At 40.4% G+C, this 25792-nt stretch overlaps 1 long non-coding RNA gene across 2 annotated transcripts in view; it reads right to left on the reverse strand.

Annotated features, from left to right (window-relative positions):
• Positions 1-2514: 2514 nt before the first annotated feature.
• LOC118125618 overlaps positions 2515-25792 on the reverse strand; it is a 29272-nt gene continuing 5994 nt past the window's right edge. The window contains exons 2-3 of one of the 2 annotated variants that reach the window (XR_004698870.2): positions 22524-22652; positions 2515-3332 (exon numbers count right to left, since the gene is read on the reverse strand). This is a non-coding gene — a long non-coding RNA (uncharacterized LOC118125618). Of the gene's footprint in view, positions 3333-22523; positions 22666-25792 lie in introns of both variants that reach the window. The other variant, XR_004698871.2, reaches the window with a different exon arrangement.

Consider the following 25792-nt stretch of genomic DNA (forward strand, 5'->3'; position numbering starts at 1 on the left):
GTCGTCTACGCCCGTGTTTGTTTGATATTCAGCACGATTGTGCAAAAACTGCTCAACTGATTGACGTGAACGTTTGCGGAGGGGGGAGTCACGACACAAAGAAACACCCATTTCTTGAACGTTGAAAGATGTGTTTTAATATTTTCTCAGATAACAATTCATGGATCTTGATGAAAAAATGAATATCTTGTTCTAGTGAATTTCAATGTGGTTTCATAAAGGGGCCGGTTGGGCCTTGGCAGAATTTTGCGCTCTGCTGAGTGCCATTCTAGTTATTAGAAGTGTTAAAAAAAATTGGTTCATTATGAAACTCTGGCGGGGAGCCACAGCCTAATAAGTAATAGGAAACACTGCTCTGACATGTCGAGATATAAGGCATTAGCCTTGGTGGAGGTGAATGGAGCAGTTTTTTTTCCGATGACTGACAAACTGGCATCTAATGGGAATGTCGCCGAAGCAACCAAGGATGCTGCCGCTGATGTGGAGACGTCTGTGTAGACAGTATTAAATGAATTAAATATTGTATCTAAAAGAGCAAACAACTGCAGCACATTGTAGTCTCTTTATATTTCTGACGCTCTATGTCACGTGTTGCTCTGATTGGTTGTCAGTCTCCTCTGCGACTGGACCAAACCCCTTATCTCTATTCTTTCATTTACACAGCAGCAGAATTCATGCAATGCTGATTAAGCCTCACTGAACTAACAGTGTATTCAACCAGCTGCATCTAACACACTTCATCTTTCAAGAGCTTCTTGATCCAAGTAGTCACAGCCCTTACATTCATCTTAAATCATGGAATATGCATTCAATGATTATATGCAACTTACCACCGGTGAGAGCTTTTTTCATTCACACACTCTAATTGTCACTATTCATGCAGGGAATCTTCATAATGTATAGAAAAGGTAGTAGGTAGATTAGTATAGATCAGATTCATTCCAATATTCATCCATAAAATCTGATCAGGTCAGGACGTCTCTAATATTGGCAATATCTGAAGACTTCAGGATCCGGCAATCTCTTTCCACTAATACATGATTTAAGGCTTAGTTAACCAGAAAATAAAAGATTGTTTGAAATTCTATATTGTATATTTAAATGTGATGTAGGCCTTAAGTTGCATTGATCAGATTACATAAAAACACATTTAGAGACATGTCCAATGATCACACTTGTGTAAAAAAGTCCCTGACATTTCAGGAGATAAAACAAGTTGTTAAACAGTCAGTATTACATGACGTACAATAATGGACGAGGATGAGTCAGGAGGTGAGGCGGTTGCAAAGCTGCATTCCCTAAATAAAACTGTTTCTAACCAAACTCTATTAGCATTGGCGCTGTATGAATGCTGTGATGAGTCAGTGATTTTTGGCTGGCGAGAGTCAAAGCTACGCCCACAAGTTCCAGGCATCGCTGTAGACGCTCTGTCTAAATGATGCTGGGATTTCATACACATTATTATATGCACAGTATACATACACACAAAGACACGTATACACACACTGAACATCTTTTCAATGTACCTCCCTTCTGCTGTCTGCCTTTATCTTGTTGATAGCTGTTGTGCATACACACATCCCACACAGTCAAGGAGACACACTGTGCCCTCATCCTGCCATTGTTAGAGAGCTGTGAGCGAATATTGGCAACAACCATCTGTAAGACTGTTTTCTTGTTTTTACGTGTGTTCACTTGAATGTGACTTGGGTTGTCATTGAACAAACTACATCACTGTCAGATAAGAGGATATTACTTTGAGTCTACAGGGGGGGGGGGGTTCCAATCCCCCAAGATGATGATGATTTTTTATTATCATGAAAAGATTATTTATATCGTTATCTCACACACACACACACACACACACACACACACACACACACACACACACACACACACACACACACACACACACACACACACACACACACACACACACACACACACACACACACACACACACAAAATTCCTCCCAAAGAATCCCAGTACCCTTTATAAAGAATTAGATTTCTGAAATAATGTTTTTTCTCATAATTCTTTATTAGTGCTCCATGTTCTTAGAATTTAACTAAGTAATTTCAATTTTATGCCTTTTCTATTTCAGGATGACTGCAACATCTGTCCAGGGACTACAGATGAAAAATAGCCTGTTAGCCAACTCTGGCACATTTACAGCGATGCTTATTAATGTGCACTGTCCCTGTTAAATAAATCAACACATGAATGAAGGCCGTAACTTAAACTCCCACTGATGCTTCCAGTGAGGAGATAAAAACATTAAATATTTGTAGAATTTTCTATGAGAAAGGTTGAAAAACACCCGATCTGACATTGTTATAAAGTTGAAAAAAAAAATCCTGGATCCTGCCCCTGATCCGCACCAAACTTTAATGGCTTGTTCCCGACCCAAACCACATCCTTCCACCAAGTTTCATGGTAATTTGTTCAGTAGTTTTTGTGTAATCTGGCTTACAAACAAACAAACAAACAAACAAACAAACAGGGGCAAAAAATATAACCCAAAAATATAACCTCCTTAGCAAAAGTAAAAAAAAACACTAAAGGAAACATGAAAAAGCATCATGTCTCTTTTGACTTTCACATCAGCTTTATATTGGTCAGAGAGATGAGAAAAGGGTTTGATTATGAAATTTGATCAGATCTCGCCTGAAAATACAGCTAAAAACATTTGCTGTAATCTTTGATCTGCTTATTCTAGTTCCAGCTGTCAAAAGGTGGCAGCGTGTTCCGGTACGCAGGACGACCACCTGGACAGGTAGCCGGTTCATCTCACTGATAATACAGAGAAACACACAATTCACTTCCACGTCCATCAATCATCCCCCTGTGGCCTGACTATCTGCGGGCGACTTGATTGATTTCTACCTGCAGCCTGAGACTTTGTAAAAACATGATAGTAATGTTGAGCGGCACAGTGACTGGTTAATGCATGTGCTGTGGCTCAAGGCCAACAGAAAGAGAACAGACGGCATAATTGCACTCGGCCGAGATCGCGGTTAATTCATCTAAGTGAGAGTATTCGTGCAAGTGTATCAGTTTTTCAATGTTTCTGCTCAAACTAACCGAGCTTTGAAGTCTGCTCACAAACAAAGAGTAAAAAGGGAATTAATAAACACTAAACAATCGGCCAGTGTGTGAATTATTCAGAACGTCTTCATGATTTCTGTCTGTTGCCGCTCCAGCAGGTGAATAGCTCTGAAGTCTCATCCAACACAGAGAGTTGTTTTCTTCTCGGTTGTTCTGCTTCCTGTTCTCCCCATCCCTTGTTTCTCTTTTTCTGGCACATAACAATGACATGCACGCTTGGCACCTACAAGCACACACGTACACAAACACAAAGGCACACATAGATATTACAGTAGGCGTCTTCTGGTCTCCTAGTAACCAAACCAAAGCAGTTTGGTGCAGCAGTGGAGCTGCAGAGACTGTGTCCGCACCACTGTGAATACATGTGGAAATCGATCCTTCTCTTCCAGATTCCTCAATTCTATTGTCCATTAACTGTGTGGATATTTATTTAGACAGGAAAGACCACAGCTGTGAAAATGACATTCAAGGGGAGCGTTGGTGGATATCAAGGGGAGATAAAGAAGAAAAGAACTTACAATGACCGAAATACGCACGCTGTCTGCGGATGAATATTTAAAATGTGAAGTTTTGTTTTATTCTCACAAATCATTCTTTGGTAACTAGTTGCCTCACAAACGTTGCCACTTAAATACAAAGTGCTTTCATAGAGACTCATTTATCTAACGATATGTTTTGTAAACTGTAAATACACTGCTTGGAATGTGGAGAATCTATGCCAAGAGCAATGAAGTTGTCTTGGAGGCTTAAGACGTTAAAGCTGCTTTCAGACATGAACTGAATATTTTTTCCCGAAATTGAAAAACAGTGTTTTGTGAGAGTGCAAATGTCTGAGTCAGGACATTTGTCTGAGTTTGTCCCCCCAGCCTCCTCATAAAATGTCTAGAAAATGACAGGAAAGTGTCCACAAAATATGTCCTGAAAAAGAGGAGCCACACGCAGAGATGATGCCAACAACGATCCCAACTTGGAAAGACAACAAGATTTGAGAGCTTTCGGTGTTAAGAACCGGGGTCGATGTGCTGGAAACACCTGATTTCCACAGCGGTATATGTACGTGTGCAGGGTTTTCTGATTACATCTTTGTATGGGAGTGTTAAAAAGGTTGTGACATCAAATGTAGCGATTGCATCATCTTTCCGCTCACACAGTCACAACAGTCACCCATTTCAAAGTGGACATATTGATTCATACTGTTTTTACTTTCCGTGTCGACAGAAAATACTAAATATATAACAGGTGTTTTGGGATTTCTCACTTGACAGCTAGGCTTCCTGCTGACATTTTGATCCTCTTCCCTGCATCCCCCTGTGGGCTCACATGACAAAAACAGCTCTGTTGCCTTTAGGGCTTTTGGGAAACCGGTGGACAATACTGGCTGTCCAAAATCTGGCTGAGTGTGTTTCACGTCCTCCCTCCCACACACACACACACACACACACACGCCGCTCCCAGAGTCCCTGGAGCCCGGCAGCCTGCAGCTCACCCGTGACTGTCTCTCTGCAAGGGAGGGTCACGGGCACAGAGACTCACCTCGACTGGTTGTGTCTGATGCCGCCGGGTGGTGGGTGGGTCGCCCCGACACGCGGTGATTCAAACCACAGCCGGTCCAGAGGGTCGCAGGCTTGGCGACATCTATCTGGCTATGATGCTGTCTGAAGCTGAATGCTCCATTGTGTTGGAGAAACAATTTGTGCCTACAGAGACTCGTTCTTTCACTCTGTATCTGCATTCATGATTTCCTTCCTTCTTCTTTCTGACAGAGAAATAAACACTAGCTTTATTTCTGCCTCTCCCTGTACAAAGGTGGAACAGACAGGTAGGGCCCTTTCAGATAGAACGCTGTGAAACCCATTCTTTTTAATGGCATATGCTTCACAAGGGTATTTTTTTATGATTTGCTCAGCGAGCTCTGATCTGATGCAGTCAAATACCTCTTTCACACCAAAATTAGCAAGTATACGCTGTTTTTTTAAACACTTGTAAAATACGTCACAAACGCACCAAAAACCGAGGCACTCTCACTTCACTGTCTTGCAAAATTAGCACTTTCCGCCATGTGTCTCTTCTCCATCACCTGACCTAAATATAATTAAAAAGAATTCTCACAACCTGGCCTTGCCTGGCCCAACGGGTCCTGACAGGCTCGGGCATCCGCACTAGTGTGTGTTTACACACAGCCTATAATCGCAGAAGGCTAGCCATTACACACTTTTACAGTGAAGTAAGTATGTCAGGTGTATTTTAATACTCCGGTAGCTTGTTCTAGGTTTTTGTGGGAAAATGTGTAAACCAAGAAAGCCTTGCCTGTTCTGCACCCCGCGGCCAGCCCAGCACAAATCCTTTTCTATCTGATAGGTCTTTTCATTTGTCGTTTTCAGCACAATTCGATTTTTATACTGTTAAACTGGAAAAATAACAGCATTCCTCTAAACCCGTGTTAAAAATTAAATTTGTAGTGAAGGGTTCAATTTCCATTAAAGTATCTTTATGTCTCCCTGAGGTTACAATGTTTATTACTGCTCCTTTATGACAATAATAACATGCTGAATGTGATCAGATACACACTCTGGCCTGGTCCTCTTCACCCACGAGCCATGCTTTTCATTAAATATGTACCTTTTTTTGACATTGAGCCATGAGTAAAATGCCAATACAATATATATGATAATGACAGTGTGTGGGTTGGACCATCTCTCACCTCTTTAAAATCACTCATTATCCATCTCCTGAGGTCTCGTATCTGTGCATCTACGTGTGTGTGTGTGTGTGAGCTTGTAAATGCTTCACTTAATGCAGTGTGAATGAAACACTGCCGTAATGTTTCAGTCTGGCCTCCACCATATCACAAGTGTCCAGAGGAGGGACGGGGGGGATGACACAACAGTGTGTGTCCGTCTTTGTGTGTCAGCGCCTCCACGGCTGCACTTCAGACACGAGGCCTGCAGACAAAGGACCATTCATCGTCCCATTCAGACGGTCGCAGGGCCCCTCTCAGAGGTCCGACGCCGAGATTGGTGGCACCAGGAGCTACAATGGTGACAGTATTTAGTGTCGCCGCAACTATGCTACGCTTCCAGGAGGAATGACTCCAGACTCCAGCTCTGAATGCAAAACACACACAAGCACAAAGGCGCGCACGAATGTAGGATGTGTTTGTGTGTCGGTGGCATCTGAGACACAAACTCATGGTGGCAAATTCAGACGCCGCAGCTCGGAAAGTGTTTGGCTGTCGAGATCGTGAAGCTCCGTTTCTCTTACGAGGAGCGGTAGGTGTTTAGAGGCATGTTGTCTTGGTAACAGGATATTTCTCCTCTCAGTCAAGGTGATCGGCTTGGTTCTCACCTCTTCGCACATTCTCACAAACACTCATTTTTACTTTATAGCGTGCCAGTGAGGAGCACGCGGTGCGTCTCACCAGTCGTTCAGAGCCTCGGTGTGTTCCCTGCAGACTCACCGAGCGCCGTTTTCCCCTCCACAAAATCGTGACAGCAAAGTTTGATTTATAAAAGGCCGTTGAGGAAGAATGTCGCTTGGGGCTAGTTTGGATTTTTTTGGTGTTTGCTCAGAAGTTGTAGTTTTTAAAATAAGTGACTGTACAAGTGTTGCAAACGGAACAAACCAATTTGTTTGTAATTGCTTTGGAAAACCGCGATCGATTTGAAATGTAAAACCTCCGTGTAATCACAAATATGAGCAATATCTCAACCAAAACCAGCTTTATTGACAAACCTTTTAGACAATCAGATAAACCTGATGGATTTTTGTCTTTTTAAACCGATTAGCGTGTTATCCATAAAGTCATGCTGTGCTGGTTATGGTAAGACTTGATTGCTGATCATCATTCATGCCTCTCCCCAGACAGATTGATTAAGTTATTGATTGGTCATTATAGAACAAAACCATTGTGGATAACATCTCCTCTGGCATGTGTTTTGCCTTCTTATAATGCCTGATGCTATTGATCTGAATTATTAATAAAGCGTGAACCATAAAAGTGCATTTTAACGCTAAAGTCTCAGCATGTGGTGAGATGGGGGTAGTACAGGCAGCATAAGACAGGAAATTATCTTAATGAATGGAGGGTGAAGAAATTGAAACATAGAAGCAGGTCAGATAAATAAATTATATCACTCCTGATCTCTTAAGCTTTTTCCACTTGTCAAAAACATGTGAATAGATACAATCTGCTTTCAGTCAAATGACTCAGGTTGACGCAGTAGACACTGGTTTTTAATCAGGTCCGATCAGCAGTGATGGAAACATGACACCCGGGTGAACGCGCTTTATTTTAGCGGTCTAGACACTGATGCTGCACCTTTTCTGGTACAATGTTGTGACGCACATTGGACGTAAGGGTATTGGTGCATAACTACCCACGTTTTTTACGTCTTGGGAACAATGTGCAACGGCATTTTCTTTGTTTTGGTATCATTCAAGATGCAACACTGGCAAGACAGCGAGTTGAGAGAGCTTCACAGTTTGCAGTCATTGTAAAACTTTAAAACACAAAATCCTCTACTGGCAGTAGGAAAGGAGTCAGTTGCCTTTTTTCTCGCAGGTTTACTCTAATACATATTTAAAAAGCTGCATATAGCTGCGAATAGTGGTGTGGAAGAGGTATACGAGTCATACGAGAAGAACTGAGAAGGTCTTGAGAGTTCGAGCTGCCTACCACCTTAATCCTCTTATTCCCCCTTTTTGTGTTTACAGTGCAGGGTACCATGTATGGGGAGTGACCGCCTGGCCAGTAATTAAACTGGAGTTTGTCTTAACACTCACCTCAGAGCCAAGGGAAACACCAAAGTGTCAGAATTAACATACAGGTGTAACAACCTCCTCGGGCCTCTGTTATTACAGAGCCACAGGCCCGGCTGATGGAGTTAACACACATATCTTAAAGTGCAGGCTGACCCACACAGTTTATTCATTTATAAACCTTTTAAAGTAAGCTGACTGCGAGGTGACCTTAAAGTCAATGTGATCAAATACTAAATGCAGAGGCAGGTAATTTTTCTAATATAAAAACTATACAGTCTCATTAAATACAGTTTTCTAGTAAATGATTAGGGTGGGTAGGGTCGTTTTCTTTCGAAACAGGTGCGTACACAGTGTCAGAGCTGTTTCTTTTTCTCTTAAAAAAAAAAAGCACAAAATTCTAGTCGATGTGAAAGCAGCTTTTGGAAGTTGAAATTTAACATATTAACAGTTTAAATGCTTCATTTAGTTTGTTGTGTTCCTCACTGAATTCATTTGACGTTCTGGTGCCAAAACGCTTCCATGTGAAATACAGCCACGCTTTCAACCTTTTAGATTTAGAAAATATTTTGTCGTGTCCACATGAGGTAGCTACTAGCTGACGGTGGGCTAATGTTAGGTGCTGCCATTATCACCCCTATTGTACCCTGCAGCCTTCCTGTTGACAAAGAAAGTAAGAAAAGCAAGAAAAAAATAACTGTGATGCAGAATGTGAGAGACATTTTGGATGAACTGTTAACTTCCTCATCCCACCCCCATCTATCTCTCACACTCACACTCACACACACACACACACACACACACACACACACACACACACACACACACACACACACACACACACACACACACACACACACACACACACACACACACACACACACACACTGCTGCTCTCGGCTCTTTGTCCCATCTCTCTCGCCCTCTCTCTTTCTCTACTCCAACCCTTACCTCCTCCCTCCCCCCTCTCATTGCCTTCCTCCTTTCAGCCTCTTCCCTCTCAGTCGTTGCCTTTGACCCCGGCACCGTGTATAAAAGCTAACTCTCGCACGTCACGGGAAGGTCACCCGCACACTGGGAGGTCAAGGAGAGGTTTCGTCCGTGCCCTGGGGCACTGCCTCGGTCCCAAAGGACTGTGGGCAATGTGACAAGGACGAGGCCTAGGGGTGGGTGGGGTTCCTCTTGACCTCAGGGAGGGGGTTGTGGATACGTACACAGCTGTATGCGTATATATGTGGAGTTTTATATTGTCATTATGCGGAATACGGAGGTCCATTTTTACAAGATACTTCAGTTCCTGGAGAGACATTTGAATTTTTGTTCGTTTAAAAAGGCAAAAACGGCAGAAAATAGAGCTTCAAATTCACATTTAGCGTGGATGTGCTGACGGTTTATTGTGATTCATCACATTTAAACCCCAACAAAAATACTAACAGTCTTTTCCTGTACATAGGGAGGAGACATTTCTTACTCGGGCTTCATATTTTAAAGCAACTTATCAAGACTTTTATACTTTTCATTAAAAAAAGAAATTCATTGTTACTTAACTCCATCACAAATTTTTTGAATTATTATCATTTTCTCCCGCTGTCTCCTATAAACTGATCTGTCTTAGTCAGAGCAGGGTGACAGGTCCCTCTGTGTCTCACAATAGACAGACAACCCCCTCTCATGCACACGCACACACACACACACATAGTCACACACACACACACGCGCAGTCACACTTACCATACAACCAGATGGGCTTGTGTCCCCCATCGCCAGACAAATTAAGTTTGGGCCCCCAGATTAATATTCAGGCAAAGCACTGGCTCTATATAATTGAATCATGGTGCCATGAGTGTACAACAGGGGCTACTTTAGATGCAGCCACCATGTGCGCACACACAGACACACACCGACATCAACACTTGGCTGCCAGCTGCGCTCGGGATCCTGTCTGCTGGTTGGGGGCCGGTCATGAATACAGAATCGTGGTTCTCCGTGTACCACACTCTGGTTTATGGTGGATTTTACCTTCTAGTTTGTATTCGATAGCTGGGAAACTATTTCACATTATTTCTTAACCATTGTTTGTATCATCATAAGGGATACTAGCATGAATAAAACCAAAAGAACAATTTACGATAGCATAAATTGGCCAGGGAGATAAATTGGTCAGTAGCTTATTAAGGATCAGTGCATAAAGAGTTGCAAATACTTTTGTTTTATTAAAGTTCATAAAATAAGTAGTAAATATATATTGAGTTTAAATTAACATTGTTTTAAGTATAATAGGTAAAGAAAAGTTTATTTTTCAACTATCCTGTCGATATTGTTAAAACATAGCGTAGTTAAATAAAATAAATAAACTTCTGTCTTAAGGTGATAAAATGTCTTTATTGGCATTAGTTATATAATGTCTTTGTGACTGATTGTACGGCGTCATTATACACCCATTAATCATCTTTGTCAAGGAGGTTTGTTTTCATTGCTGTTTGTTTGTCTGTCTGTTTGTTTGTCTGGTACGGCTTGGTTGAAGCCTTGACGGAGGTATGCGCTCTGCTGAGTGCCATATATTTAAAGGTACGACAGTGACAGTGAATTGTCTTCATGGGAGACTGTTCCAACCATATCACACTACTGGTAAGTACAATAGCTTAAGAACTTAAGAGAATGAGTAACTTTTAACTGATTAAGCTATTTATACATTTTTTTTGTCCCCATCAAGGTCCAGGTTACATTAATTTAATGGATTTGAATGGTGCTCAGTACAACACATACCTCCACCACTGCCCAACAGTCCCCTTAAATTTAGGTAAAATTAGATTATAGAAATCCATCCCCTAAATATGCCTGATTATTTTCATCAAGACCCATGAAATGTTCTTTGGGAAAACAGTGAAAATGTACAAAAAACAACAACTCCCTATATCATAATATGAATTCCTGGAGCCGCATCAAAATGTTATGGGTTCTTCCTCGACCCGTACTCTATCCTTCCACCAACTTAGGTGGTAATCAATCCAATAGTTTTTGTGTAATCTTGCTGCCAAAGAAAACACCCAACAAACAAAAGGACAGGGGTGAGAACAAACTCTTTGGCAAAGGTAATTATGTCATGAGTTATTGTTACAGACTGCTGTAAAAGTACTTAAAGTGTGATATTACTATAAATAATTCCTTCCTGGTACTTTCATTCTTTGTATGATCGTAAAACAGTAGATTACATTAAAGGCCTTAAAGACAAGACTACCAGCTCATATCAGCGTTTTAGTCATCATGGCTCCATTGTGTCGTACCAGCTGCAGAGCAGAGCGTCCTCTGCGGTGCGCGGTGAAATTGCTGAAACGTATTTATGTTTGTGTTGAGGCTTTAAACGTTGCGTTAACTCAGCCCTGATGGCTGCAGTTCATCTTTATTAGACAGGGAAGCAGCTGGCTGAGAGGACTCCAATTATAGGAGACTCAGCCGCAGTTAATGTCCCTGCATCAACACCAACGTCAAAAAAAACAACCCAGAATTTAAAATTCCCTTGAAGCCTTGTTCACGTATGCTGTTCACATATGCTGTGCATAGAGTGTATTCTATAGGCAAGAGGAATCAATATTTAAGTTCCCTTTTGATAAGGATTTCTTTTTGATTAGGTATGCTTTTTGTATCAAAGTTTCATATCGTTGTTTTTTGTCTTACACTTAACAAAACTGATTCTGTGTAGTATTCTCAGTGAAGTACACAAACTTTGAAGCTAATTAAATTCATCTTCCTCTGCAGGACATGAAATAAAAGTGTTTTGTATTGTGATGAAACAGAAACATAACAGTTGTTCAGTGGGTCTCTTCTTTTAAAAGGCATTTGTTTGGTTTACTGTTGGAAACCAGGTGCTAAAGGGAACAATTATTCAATTTTTAATTGCATCATGTACCTGTCAGTCATGAACCAAAGAGGAAAGACAGTTTCTTAAGAGCCATCTTTATTTCAACAATTTAACCTATACCTATTGAAAAACCCACTGAAAATTATATCTTAAAGCATCATGGGATCAGTTATTGTCTTCATCATCATTACAGATAAAAATCTATAGTTACCTTGAATAAGATTGGGTTTAAACATTGTTGGAAGCATTTTGGATAATTTAAGTACACAAATCAACATAATATTTTAGGTCTAGTTGTTTTTAGATAAAGATTTATATGTAATTGTTACATATTATATCTCTTGCACATAGTGGCTTTCTTTTGAAGTCAAATGCATTTAAGTTTATTCCCTGAAAGTATACATCTAATAATAGAACAAAGTGCTAGCCATGCTCTGCTAGCTGCCAGACTTCCCACTCATCTTTAACCTCACATACACACACATGCACACACTATGCACACGCACACACATACACGCACACTGACACCTCCAGTCTTCTCTGCTTCCTGTTCTCTCACAGGCTGTCGCCCTCACAAGTTGTGGTGTAGCGAGAGGAGGTGACATGGACACACCCGCACACACACACACACCCGCACGCACGCACCCGCACCCACACACACACACACACACACCACTTCATTTCTCACCAGGCTTTTTCTGTCCTCCTCACACCTCCTCCTCCTCCTCCTCCTCGTCTCTCACTCTCTGTGTCACACTCAGAGTTCAGTCGTGGGTTAGCTGGCACAGTTGCTACATATTGGATTTCGTGTTGCCTATCAGTCAGATTTCTTCGTTTATTTTCATCAGTGTTGGAATATTTTTATTAGTCAAGTGTTTGTAAGAGGCAAACACCATGTGATTCTTTAAAAACTCATCAGATACCAATGAGACTGCGATAAATGCCGTCTCTTTATATTTTCACATCAAGCGTAAAGACCTTGCACCGGTGAAGTGCTGATGATTCCTCATCTAATTTCACGGCTCCTCTCGACGTCTCTCGTGTCCAAATTAGCAGAGAGGACGCTGCAGATGATGAAGGCACCAATCAGCATCACACCCTCAAACACTGATTTCCTTTACATGGACACCAATAATCTGTCTATTAACCTCATTTTGATTATTTGTATTGTGGTGATTACATGAGTTGCTAATAGAATATTGCATTCATATCTCTGTACATGTTACAGAGCAGAGTCTGACTATGGTGCCATTACATCCGTTTTCATTGTAATTCCACCAGTTTTAAAACCCCAACCTGAAATACTTTTATGTCCGATGCTATCGTATGCACTTAGTTTTCTTTCTAATTTTGCAATTTGCTACAACTCCTTTTTATTTTTCCATCTTGTTGGACGTTTTAATGCAATTAAGACGTATACATGTCTACTTAATTCAAGACATTTGCTTCCTGTGGCAAGACAAATCATAGAGTGGCTTCGTGTCGAGTTCAACTTGGGTGAACTTTGTGATATTCAGTATTTAGAGAATGACCTTATACGATTATAAGGTAATCAGAACATACTGTTTACATGGCAGTGTCTTATTCAGGCTATTGTCTTAATCAGGTTAATATCTAAATATTGGTGTCCATGTAAAAGTAGTCAGTAGGACCCGCTCACCAAAGCTGTAAGAGCAGCTTCACTTAACAAAGATCCTCCCACGAGGAGCTCTCCAAAATCACATCAGTGCCTCCTATTGTCAGTTCGATAAAGATTCTTCAGCCACCAGACTCGACCTCCGTGTGTGATAAAGGCCACAGTGCTGGTGAGGCTGTGCTGTGGAAGAGGGGGTATCTTCCGTCCACAGATGTTTGTGTGCCGTGTGAGACCCATCACTTTCAGTTGATTAAATCCCCACAGTCATCTTATCTGGAGGCAGCAGGACAGGTAAGTGCGCTCCACTGGCAACCGTTAATTTGAAGGATGTGCTGCACATTTTCAAAAAGCCAGTCCAATTACATACACCACTTCCTGTGTGGGCGTCTCCATTCGATCTTGCATAATCAGAAACAGACTTAACTTCTCCGCCTCTGTCCACACTGAACTGGGTGTCTCGGTTGTGCTCAGATTTTGATTTATAGAAATTGTCACGGGTGAACAATCAATTTCAAGAGACACACAAATCCACACTGAGGCCATATGGTGTGTGGGTCTGTCCCAACATACACACATGATTTCTTGAGCACCAATGTACACATGTGTGTCGTTCCACACAGTACACTTAACCCACTTCAACATTTCACCTACTGCTGCACTGGCTTCCTAGTTGCCTTTTCAGAATGTATCCCCGGAACTTTGAAATTTCTTTTACATTTAACCAGCGAGCCACATTGTTGTTGCCTTGAATATAAAATTGTGTAAAGTGCACATCACAGCCTTAAATGCAAACACAATTACTGGTTATAAAACTGTGGACTACAGATTTGTTCTACTTGGCAAATGCAAAGTGACTAAAAAATGCAAAATCTATACCTTTTAGGTCTACATGTGTAAAAAAGAAACTCACAAGAACGTCATCATTGTGAAAACTTTGAGCAGAGACAGGAAATGAAAATCTGCTCACCAATTCCTTTGTACTGTTTGTATTGATAACAAATCAGCTGGATATCTGCAGACAGTGTTCACTTCCTGACAGGGTAGTTCACACATGGTTGACTTGACGACCACAAATTTACATCTTGCAGCCGGATAATATCTTTGGTCTCGCTCTTCGTTGCAACATCTGCTATGAGACAGAGTCGACTAACTGCAGTGGGTCATAGACTGTAACATGTCACAGTTTACAGGACTGTTGTGACTCAAGGCTGCTCATATAGCCAGCTCTCGTCAACTATTTTTAGCCTAGAATAAATTTTGCATATTGTAGTAACTTGGATGTAGACATTTTAAATGGACTGTATTTAGAGCTTTTCCAGTCTTATCAATCATTCAAAGCACTCTACAGTACAAGTCCCATTCACCAGTCATTCGTTCCTTCCTGCACACATTCACAACGCCCTTCTATGCCCTGTGCTTTTTCTATCGCACATCTGTCGGCACAGCTGTCAGGGGCAATTTGGGGTTCAGTATCTTACCCAAGGACACTTCGGAATACAGACTGAGAGAAGCAGGACTCGAACCACAGACTTCTAGTTAGTGAACAACCCACTGAACCACTTACAATAAGTAGCTGCTATATAGATTACAATTAGTGCAGATTTGCAGAAATGCAAAAATCTATGTTAGGATTGTGATAATCAATGTTGGATCATTCAAAAAGAAAAGTTGTGATTATCAGATGATCTTTTCAACTTATTCTGCCCTATTTACAATAAATTTAAGTATCGGCTTTTCACAAATACTTTAATACCATTTTGCTGCCATGACAACTCTTCACCACTTGAAACAGCTGCTAACAACATGTATTTACAGTGTATAGCAGCTACTGTTGCCCTGAGGTGTGCCAAACCCGCAGCACATGTACACAGACACAGACAAAAGAGGAAAAGCACAGACCAATAATAGCTGCTCCATTTCTCATGATAGACGCCACACACACCCATATACACAACCCTATGATCACAAACAACAGTGCCACTAATGACATGCTTCATAACGCCGCACCTTTATTAACCACAACATAACTAACCAGAATAGACACACGGGAGCCTTTGAAGTGAAACACGCTCGTCACCCCGGGCCTTGCCACTCTTATCTACTGTACTCTGCTCTCCCCGGCCGGATGAGGGTATTAGCAACATGAATAATTAGGCCAGATGTCCTGTTCTGGGCCAGCAGTGAGCTCAGTGCAGACACACAGGGAGTCCTCGAGAGAGGCGAGCATAGGACGGTCAGAGGAAGAGAGGTGTGCACTGTGCATTTGTGAAATTATCACGACTGCACAAGCCACAAATGAGAGAAGAGAAGACCTAGTTTTCAATGTAGGCCCCTGCAGTAATATTTATCAATCTCTGAACCACTTAGCCAATGCGAGAGAGACAGAAAGAGAAAGAGAGCGACACACACCACATCTTTCCGACACTAATGCAGCAGGGACGGCGGCATTTCCGCTGAAAAGCACATGAAGCCCCAAGGCAGCTTTCTGGTCCTTGGTAATCTTCTTCAAATCTCATCCCTAATGCTCACTCACACCCAAACACCCATCTGAAATGTTCCCAAAAAAGAAAAGAAAAAAGAGGCGGATTGGTCGCCTGGATGGCTGGATGACTGGATGACTGACTTACTGGCTAATTGACTGGGTGAGTGAAATCAATGTTGTGAGCTGAATGTGCTTTTCAGCTCCACTGGCAGCACACTGGTTCAGTAAGAGTTCAGCGTGCCATGGTTAATGGTCTGGGGGATTTGTGTTGTGGCTCAGCTGGCAGGACACAGAATCACAGGCACTACCATGAATCCACTGGCGAGGTCGCTTTACTGATATGTCATTAGTAAAAGATGAGGTGTGTATTTTGTTAAGTTAACTGGTTATTTAAATCGGTATTATGGTTTATAAAGTTTAAATAATCTGCATACTATCACCTATATACATTTGTTTAATTAATATTTAAATAATGGTATAAAGTCCACACTGACATATTTTGGGGGGTTGTATGATGGACTATTTCTTGTCTGGGTGAAAGAAAAAGGGAAGTCTCTTCTTTTTTAACTTTATAAAAATAAACATATACACAATAAATAGTTGTGAACAAATATATATATATATACTGTGCAAAGAAAACATTTAAAAGAAAAAGACATGTGGAGTATAATGAAAATATGAGAGAACAGAGATACACACATAGAAGCTTGTCTTTTCATCATGATTCTTTAACCTTTGAAAGGAGGCGGTTTCCTCTTGCTTCCAGTCTTTATGCTGAGCTAAGCTAATCATCTCCTGGCTGTAGCATCATACAGTTGACAGCTAAGCAACAAGCCATCTTTCAGAAAGCTTTTTTAATGGGAAAGTAAATTCAAATTTTAATTAAATTAAAAGAAGAATCCGATTCAGTCCATCGCACTAATGATTTTATACGCTCAGCTGAACCTGGGAATTCAGTGGTAAAGAGCTGTTCATTCATTTCTATAAACACATCTAATGCCCCAGTTCCACTGATCAAAAATCACATTCACACCCACAAACATCTGGCTTTTGTCTACAATGAGAAAAGATACAATCAGCATTTACTCTCGGGTCAAATGAAGACAGGTTTTTATGCACTTTAAACACACTCATTTCTTCTTATTTATTTTAGCAGTCTAGACGCTAAAACTGCACTTATTCCACTCTGACGTTATGAAGCGCAAGCAATAAATGTTTATGTACTTATTGTTTTTTATATCTTGGGAACAACCTGCAACAGCACTATTTTCTTCAAATATCGTATTAAATGCAACTCTGGAAAGAAGACAGAGAGGTTCTGGTTTTCCAGCGTGTTTGTGACATCAAACATGACTTGTTTTTTTTTTCTACTGGCAATGGGAAAGGAGTCAATTTCCTTTTTAGCGTTGTAAAAGAGGTAGGTGGCAACAAAAGCACCAAATGAAAGTCAAAACTATTTTTTGTTTGCTCATTTCTATCCAATCTTCATACAATTGGTGCAAAAGCCAAACCAGTGGGAGAGAGAGCTAAACTGTGTCTTTCTGTGCCTGTCAGTTTGCGAAATTGGTGTAACAGTGAGTCGTTCTGTTCTTCATTCATCTCTAAGCCAACTGGTAACGAGGCCCTGGTCTTTCAACAGTTCATACAGAAGTACACACATGTATGCACACACATACCGACTCAAACACATGACCTCGCTGCATTCGGCCTGCTCTCCCTCACCTTTCAAGGCTGCAATGGGATTTTCTTTCCTCTCACACACAACCTGTATGAGCAAAAACATACACACAAATGCACACAAACACCAACCTCCTCACACTGAAAACACACACACACACACACACACACACACACACACACACACACACACACACACACACACACACACACACACACACACACACACACACACACACACACACACACACACACACACACACACACACACACACACACACACACACACACACTTCGGGCAGACTTCTGCTCTTATGTCCAGGGCACCTCTAAAATAGGCGCAACATTGAAATCAGTCCCCGGGAAAATTGGATCCTGTCCACTGTTTAAATTCCACAGACTTTGAGGCATGCAGTTGCTTAGCAACAGCAGAGCTGTATCTCCCTCTCTGATATCCATTTTGGTTTACTTTCTGCATATTCCAGCTTTGACTCAGACCTAAGTTAATCTGAAATAATTCTAGTTTATATAAATACACTTCAGAAGCATTTTAAAAGATGTAACAAACAAACGACTTTGAATTAAAGAATTTATAGTTGTGATTTGTCACGGTTTTATTTATATTACAAATGGAGAACATGGACATTATATAGTATGAAGTGTAAACAACCCCAACTTACAATATTGAGTTATTAAAATAGCTCAAAACATTTGACTTTTCAGCTTAATATCAAGTGCCAAACTATTCTAGACTCTGTTGATGTACCATGGAATCGCCCCTCAGTATCAAAGTCACTGATCACTGTGGCCAAATAATATTTCACACACACACACACACTCTCATTGTTTGGGACATCTCTGATTATCACACAAGTCGCGATTATTATTTATTATATAATGTTGGTTTGTGTCATTTCTTCCTTGTAATGACAAGCAGTGGAGTAACGTGATGAAAATGTGATTCTGGTCTGATGTAAGTCACTGCATGTTTTGATTGCATGTCTGAATGGGGGTTGTCTGTGTGTGTGCGTGTGTGTGTGTGTGTGTGTGTGTGGTGTCTCCTACTCAAATATCTATAATAACTTCTGCATCACAGTCCCTGAGGGACTAGTATACGTAGGTGGTGTTGGTGGTGGCAGTTGGATTGACAACGGTGGGACTGTGTCGGTCTCGTTATTTTCTGTTGTCATTTTTTTTCTGTTGGAGGTCCCTGCAAGTCCAACCATTTTTTTCTTCCCTTCATCTTCATCACGGTCACAGGAATCAAAGAAGCCCCGTCTGATGTGTCGCCAAATATTTGATAAGTCTTCACACTGCCCAGACTGACCCTGGACCTGTGGACAAATTCCTCGGCGAACAAAGGGGATTTCATTACATGAACAGGATTTTCTGTGTGTACACTGTGTGCGCATGTGCATGTGTGTGTGTCTGTGGTCCAGTAAATTCAGTTTATACTCATCATGACTGCTCAGTAATCTCAATGTCATCAATTTCAGACATAGGACTATAGTTGCAAACTACGCACACTACACACTCTGATGATCTCAGTTCTTCTGTCTCCATTATGAATACATTTCACCTACATGGGTCTTTCTGTTGTGTGATTATAGCTCAATTATGGACCAACCCATTGATTGTCAAGGATTTTCTCAAAAAAACATTCTATCTAAGATAAATGTAGCCTTATCATTTTGACGTAGGGGGAGGACAAGACATGCACGTTGCTTCTTCCAACTCTTTTTCGGACAGAAAATAAACTGTTAGTCAATGTTAATTTATATTATCGAATTTTGTGATTTTTTTTCTACAAATGAATTTTATTTCATTTTAGAAAAATGCTTAAAATACCCTGAACTAAATTAAACATGAAATAGTTTAGGTAAATACTGATCACATTAAATAAGGCTCTGTACTAGAATAAAGCAAAATCTTTATTAATTTGAACAGTAACAACAACCTGCATCAAGGTCAACAACTGCTGTCAGAGATTTCTTATAACAAAGAATTATCATTAGGTTTTTTGTTGACAATTATAAGATGATAGTATCAATGAGACTCACTAGTTTCACTTATTTGTCTCGTGAGATATCAGGTTAATATTCTGACACCGTTCTGCTTGTTTACGTCTTACTGGGAGTCCGAAGAGTGAATCAATATCGATTTCAGCTGTGCATTCAGAGACAGATCTGAGGCGTGTTTAGCCTAGCTTAGCTAAAAGAGTGGAAGCAGTCAAAGGTGGGTCTAACAACTGCAAAGCTCAGTTTTGATCTCTATGGCTTTTCTACTCAACAGAAAGAGATTTACATCAAATGCAGGGACTTTATTTTACTCAGATATAAAAAATATCCCTACATGAAGCTTTACAATAGGATGTTTCTATAAAACAAACAGGATCGAGGCAGTCCGAGGCTCGATTCCTCTCTATGTCCTTTCTCTGGGATGAAAATACTTTAGTAACTCATTTATGGCAAAACACTATTTGATTGCGTTCAGGTTTTGCTTTTTACAGAAGACATACTGTGTGTATTCATCTTGTTTGGCTTTCCCATAAAAAAGCTCTACTTTGCTGTAATGCAAGAGTTTACAGTAAGTGACAGTGGCAGAAAGCTGAAATGAAAAACATTTTCTCAGGCTCTTTGCCGACAGAGACCTACACATCATCACGAGTATAAAGGTTGTCAGCACACTTCTCTCTTCGTCTCTGACTGTTCTCAATAACCCTTGTTGCCCAGATAAACGATGGCAGGTACTGGATGAAAGCCAGCGTCGGCTTCACTTCGGCTAGAAGTCTCTCTCCACTGTTTCATTCAGTACCATTCAATATCAGGCATCGGTGCACAAACCAGAGTGATGTGTAATAAAGAGAGAAAATGGTTTAAGATGAAAGAGTGCCCGATTGCTTGCGTATGATTAGCTCCATCAAGCGTGGCCCCGGCAATCTAGAGTGAGGTGTTTGTCAATGTGATGTTCAAAAGCAGGAATAGAAACTTTTAAAAAAGTGTGATGCAAGCACAAGCGTCAAAGTTTCAGCCACACTTAATGTTTATCAATTATCAAAAGAATAACGATTCTCACATTTTAATCTACTGCAGACAATTTGTCTTGTTACACTATCAATGCAAAACAAAAGGTAAGACACTGATAATAATACAATGTGAGGCTATGGTACAGTCAGTATGTGATTTGTAGGGGAATAAGGGGCGATGCCATTCCCTTAAAAAACAAAATTATCAAAAAAGCATCCCCCTGTCAATTCTGCCATACTCTTTCAGCCATCCCCTGAGAGAGAGACTGCTCAGCTGCACCAGGCGAAATGCACCCCATGTCGGTGGCCGTTAAAACATCCATCTCTTTTTCTACTCCACACTCCCACTGATCAGTTCTAAAAGTTATTCATCTGGAGATACCTGCCCAAGTAATATTCACAACCAGTTTGGTGAAAATCTGCCATGCCTTGTTGAGTTATTTTGTATTCACACACACATCACACGCTCAATACACAGCAGAAGCCTCATTACAACGGCAAACTATGACAACTAACTTAAACTGACTATTTAGAGAAGTTTTCTGTCCATGTTCGCTGTTCATTAATTGGGCATCGGGGCCATTGCCCCTGGTAAAAATAAACAAATCGCCTACTGAGCACAGTTATACAGAAGAACAATCCTTTAAGAGATTCTCAGGAATGGAGCTATAGTTATTCTCCTGTGATTTCACATACAAAACTTTGGAGGAAAATATCTATGTATTCAGCTGATAACAGCCTTATATCTACCACAATCTCTCAATCTACAGTCAGTGCAGCATGGTGCACTCAGCAAATAAATTAGACTGTCCCAGGACTTTTTCTTTCTCTGCTATCACATTTTAACAAACAGTCTTTCCTGGTGGTCTTTTTTTTTCTCGTTATCTTGATCTTTTCTTTCTGCCACTGTGTCTCTATCAGCCTAAGTATGTTTGTTTGGAGAGTACAGCTCGCCCAGTACAACATGGAAGTACGTCAGCATTGTTGGCTCATGCTTAGAAAAGGGCAACAGGAAGAGACCACTCAGGGAGAAAGGAGACAGGAGGGGAGGTGAAGGAGAGAGGGGTGAAGTTGGAGTGAAGGAAGAGTCAAAGGACGGAGGAGAGGAGGGCGAGGAGCTCTCCAGTGGAGGATGGTGATGACTTAAAGATTTTCTGAGTGCTCCTTGAAACGCCTCTTCATCAGACTCATTGATTGAAATTCACAAACAGTGGTTATTGGTGACTAAATGTAATGGAAGGTTATTTAGGACATTTAAGACCATTAAGAATACAATTTTATACCTACGTCAATTACGACAGATATAAAGCAATATCTGAGTCCCAAAATTACTTACACTTCCCTATAGTTGAAGATAAGTTGGAGTAGCCTAGTAGCGAGTAACTCAAAACACCACAGTATCTTGCAAACTACAGAAACAGTAGTTATCCATAGTCTTTCCCACAGCCAAGACGAGTGAACTGCGATAAATTCTGACCAAGGTGTATTTAGTCCAGTTATCAGTTCCATGTTGGTCTTGTTTGTACTTTTTTTACAGTGTGCAAATATCTGAATCATTGAGAAAGACCTACACCTAACAACGGAGACATTACAAACTATACATGCCACCAAAACATTTATCTTAAAAAATATAACTCATTTTACAGTGCGACAGATGTAGCTACAGAATAGCGTTAAAATAATTCAGACCCACCTTAAACATATTTAAAACCTAGCATGTCATATTTTAATGTATTCAAGGCTTTTAAGGTCTTAGATTGTTTAGAGACAATAAAATTTTGGACTTTTTTGGAAAAATTCACCCAAAAGAAAAAGGAAAAAAAGGGACTCTGAAAAGACAAAACTTGGTTTGAATGAGATACAATAACCTATCAACTACTAGCAAGTTAATACTAGACCAGCACCTACTACTCTCTTATAAAAAGGAGATATTTGAAATAGACGTTTGTGTAGTTTGACTCGCTCAGTTTTACTCACTTTGTCTCATAAGCAGGCAGTGAAGTGCTCTGGGTGTTTGCACTTTTCTTCACTCTTCAGTCCGTTTGTCCTTTTGTCCCCCTCATGACGTGGTGACGTGTGGCAGATCATTTGGTCCCTGGTCCCCTCCTGCAAGTAAAGGCTGGAGTTGTTTTTGATTGTTAGAAATGTATTTTCTCTGTGGATGAAAAATATGTTGCACAAGTATCGGAAAAGTAGTGTTGACTGTGGCTCAGGAGGTAAAGAGGGTCATCCACTAAACAGAAGTTCAATGGTTTGATCCTTGGCTCCTTCAGACCATTACAAAAGATTGTTTAGAAGTGAGGTATGATTGTAAGGGTGAATGAGACTTGTGCTGTAAAGCTTTTTAAGTGCTCAATAAGACTGGAAAAGTGTTATATAGTCGATTCACCATTTACAATAATGCAACACAGGGACTCTCTCCATTTGAAAAGACTGTCTGAGGTTGCAAATCCATTTATAACTAGTACTTTATTACAATATGGCTCTGACTTTCTCATGTGTAGTTAACAAAAATGAAGAAAAAAGTATCTCTATTCAGGCCAATACAGCATGATATCTGGAGTGAGTTTTATTTCGCAGGTTTTGAGAAATCAATCTCTGAAGTTTCTGCACCTACACAATAGGGTTGAATGGAACAGTGAATTTGTCAGTGGTCAAAATACTGAAAGCTTTAAACCATAAACAATTCAAAAGCAACATCTATATTTGTAAGCCCCGTGTTCTTGTTATTGTGGATAATCTACAGAAATCTCTTGCTGTTTTCTAAAGAAAAAAAAAAGTTTAAAAGTACTTTGAAAGGAAACAGTTCATAGCAAGGTTTGAGGATTGTCAAGAGTATCAAGGACTCCGTTTCTGGGAAGAAATGTTGCTTTTGAATTTTATTTTTTTATGTTAACTGTCAATACTGTGAGAGTCACAAAAGGGAATTAACTCAGCAGTGGGATGGAGGCACAAAGCTAGAAACAAAAATGGTCTTTATGCCTAGAAAACATACAGTTATAGGTCTGTATTGTAGGTATTGTTACTGCAAGGCCGATGTCGAGTAGATGATGAATGAGTCAGTAGCACAGGAGAACCTGGATCTTTACCAGGCTCTCAGTCGAGTGTGTTAAAGATGAATAGACGGCAGCTTCTCTGCTACTCGTTTTCTCCTGGCATTGAGGGAGGAGATCATTAAAGTAAAAGCAGAAGTTACATTTGATGAATGCAGAGACGACTCTAACTTCAGTATTCAAGAACAAAGTTACAGTCGTCACTGGATGTTCATTCCTTCTCCCTCTTTGTATCTCTTCTCTTTATCTTTTTCTCCTCCCTGTGTCAGCACTATTGCTTTGATCGGGCTCTTCATATAACGAGGCCCCAGGGTCTACTGTGCAAGAAAGTCCAAACTAAAGTGTGTGTCTGTGCAAGCGTCCACACACATGTGTATGTGTATACATGATTGAAGTATGTGTTGCCTATGTTCTTGCCTCTGTCAGACAAATTTTTCCTCAGGGATTAATTCTTCATAAGGTTTTTTTTTCTTCAAATGCTCCACTAACACTTTTAATAGAGGAGTATATCACAGTCTATAAGTGATGCTGCTTGGTTGATTCTTTTTTTTTTCCACTTCAGTTCTTATGATTGCATAATTGGCATGGAAGCAGGATAGTCTAAATTGCCACTTAAGGAGATGATAAATTGAATAAGATTATGTTTGCTTATATCAACTATAGAAAAGTAGCCATTAACTCAGGCTGCATCCAAACTACTAAGTTTTTGTTTGAAAACGCATCAATTCTTCTACGGATACGCCTGCCGTCCACATTACTATGAATAAATGATGTTTGGAAATGATAACATAGACACTCACTTGCTGATCTGATCTCTTCATTCAGGACGTAGCCTTCGCTTCGTAAGAATCCTATCACATGACACCCTCCGGAAGAAAACAGCCAACCTTAGCCTCAGCTACCAGTGTAGAACGCAACATGGACGATCAACTACAAGCAATACTGACCCTGTTTGCTTTGCTAACAGCTGACACAATGATATGATTGCTGACATGTGTAGGATGCAGGCTATCATTTGAGCAATTCCTGTGTACGTGCGTGGTCAGGTGAAATGCATCTTCAGAGGTGTCATAGGTAACAGATTGTCTTCCTTTAGAAAATGTCGTTTTCAAATGAAAACAGTCGTATAGATTAAGCCTCAGGGCACAATAGATAGTAGGTACAAGTCAGCACTAGGGTTTTTTTGGAACTTGGTTGCCATATTTTATTTGTTCACTGCAAAATAAGGACCCATATCAGGGGAAACATTTAAAGTTGGGAAAAGAGGAGATGCACAGAAAAGCGGAAGGAACATGTCCTCCAGCAATTACAGCTCCTACCATATCTGGTATTTTGTCAGATTTTATGTTCTTCTCTGATAACATCATCTATCCCATCCTCTGTGTGCGTGCGCCCCCCCCCCTCTCAGACAGGATGTTTTGAGGAAGACAGCAGGGTCACGGTCTGATCCAGAAAGTATGATAAAGATCAACCAATTCCTCCATTCGTGTGTGTGTGTGTGGCCGTGCGTGGGTGTGTTTGTTCGTATTAAAGTGAAAACTTTAAATGTTTGTAACATGCAAGTCTTTAGTGTGTTTACCATAAGGTAAAGAAGTAAAATGCTTTATAGATTGTATAACATTGGCTGTTATGGGAACAGCCAATCACTTAACACTTTCATTTCTCTCTGTTAAATATAAGGCTACAGGCAGAATTAGCTTCACACAGAAACTGGTGATGGCACGAAACAGCAATTCTGGTTTTATGTCATATTACAATGACATACATTTTTTTTAATAAAACGAGGTATGAAAACTTATGTTCCAAATAGATTGCCCGTCAATAATCAATTAACCCAATGACCAAGAACATGTCAGAAATTAATAAATAATACCACCTTGTCAAAGGTGATATTTTTTAATTCATAATATATTCTGATTCTGATTCTTATTCTGTTTTCCTAATGGAAAAATAAAAGTGCCAAATCCTCTCAAATGAGTGGCTGGGACTAGTGACTGATCTGATCAACTGATTTTCAAAAAATGTGCAGATTAATTCACTTTCAATCAACAAATCGATTAATTTACTCAGCTTGAGATTTGTAGAAATACAATGTTATTTTTATAGAGGCTGTATACAGACACTGCATTAGGACAAGTAGACAAAAGTCAGGTTTTTGCAGCGCGGGTGGGAGGGGGGGAGGCAGGCCACTAA

This window comes from Hippoglossus stenolepis, chromosome 18 (assembly GCF_022539355.2).
Source record: "Hippoglossus stenolepis isolate QCI-W04-F060 chromosome 18, HSTE1.2, whole genome shotgun sequence".
NCBI lineage: Eukaryota > Metazoa > Chordata > Actinopteri > Pleuronectiformes > Pleuronectidae > Hippoglossus > Hippoglossus stenolepis.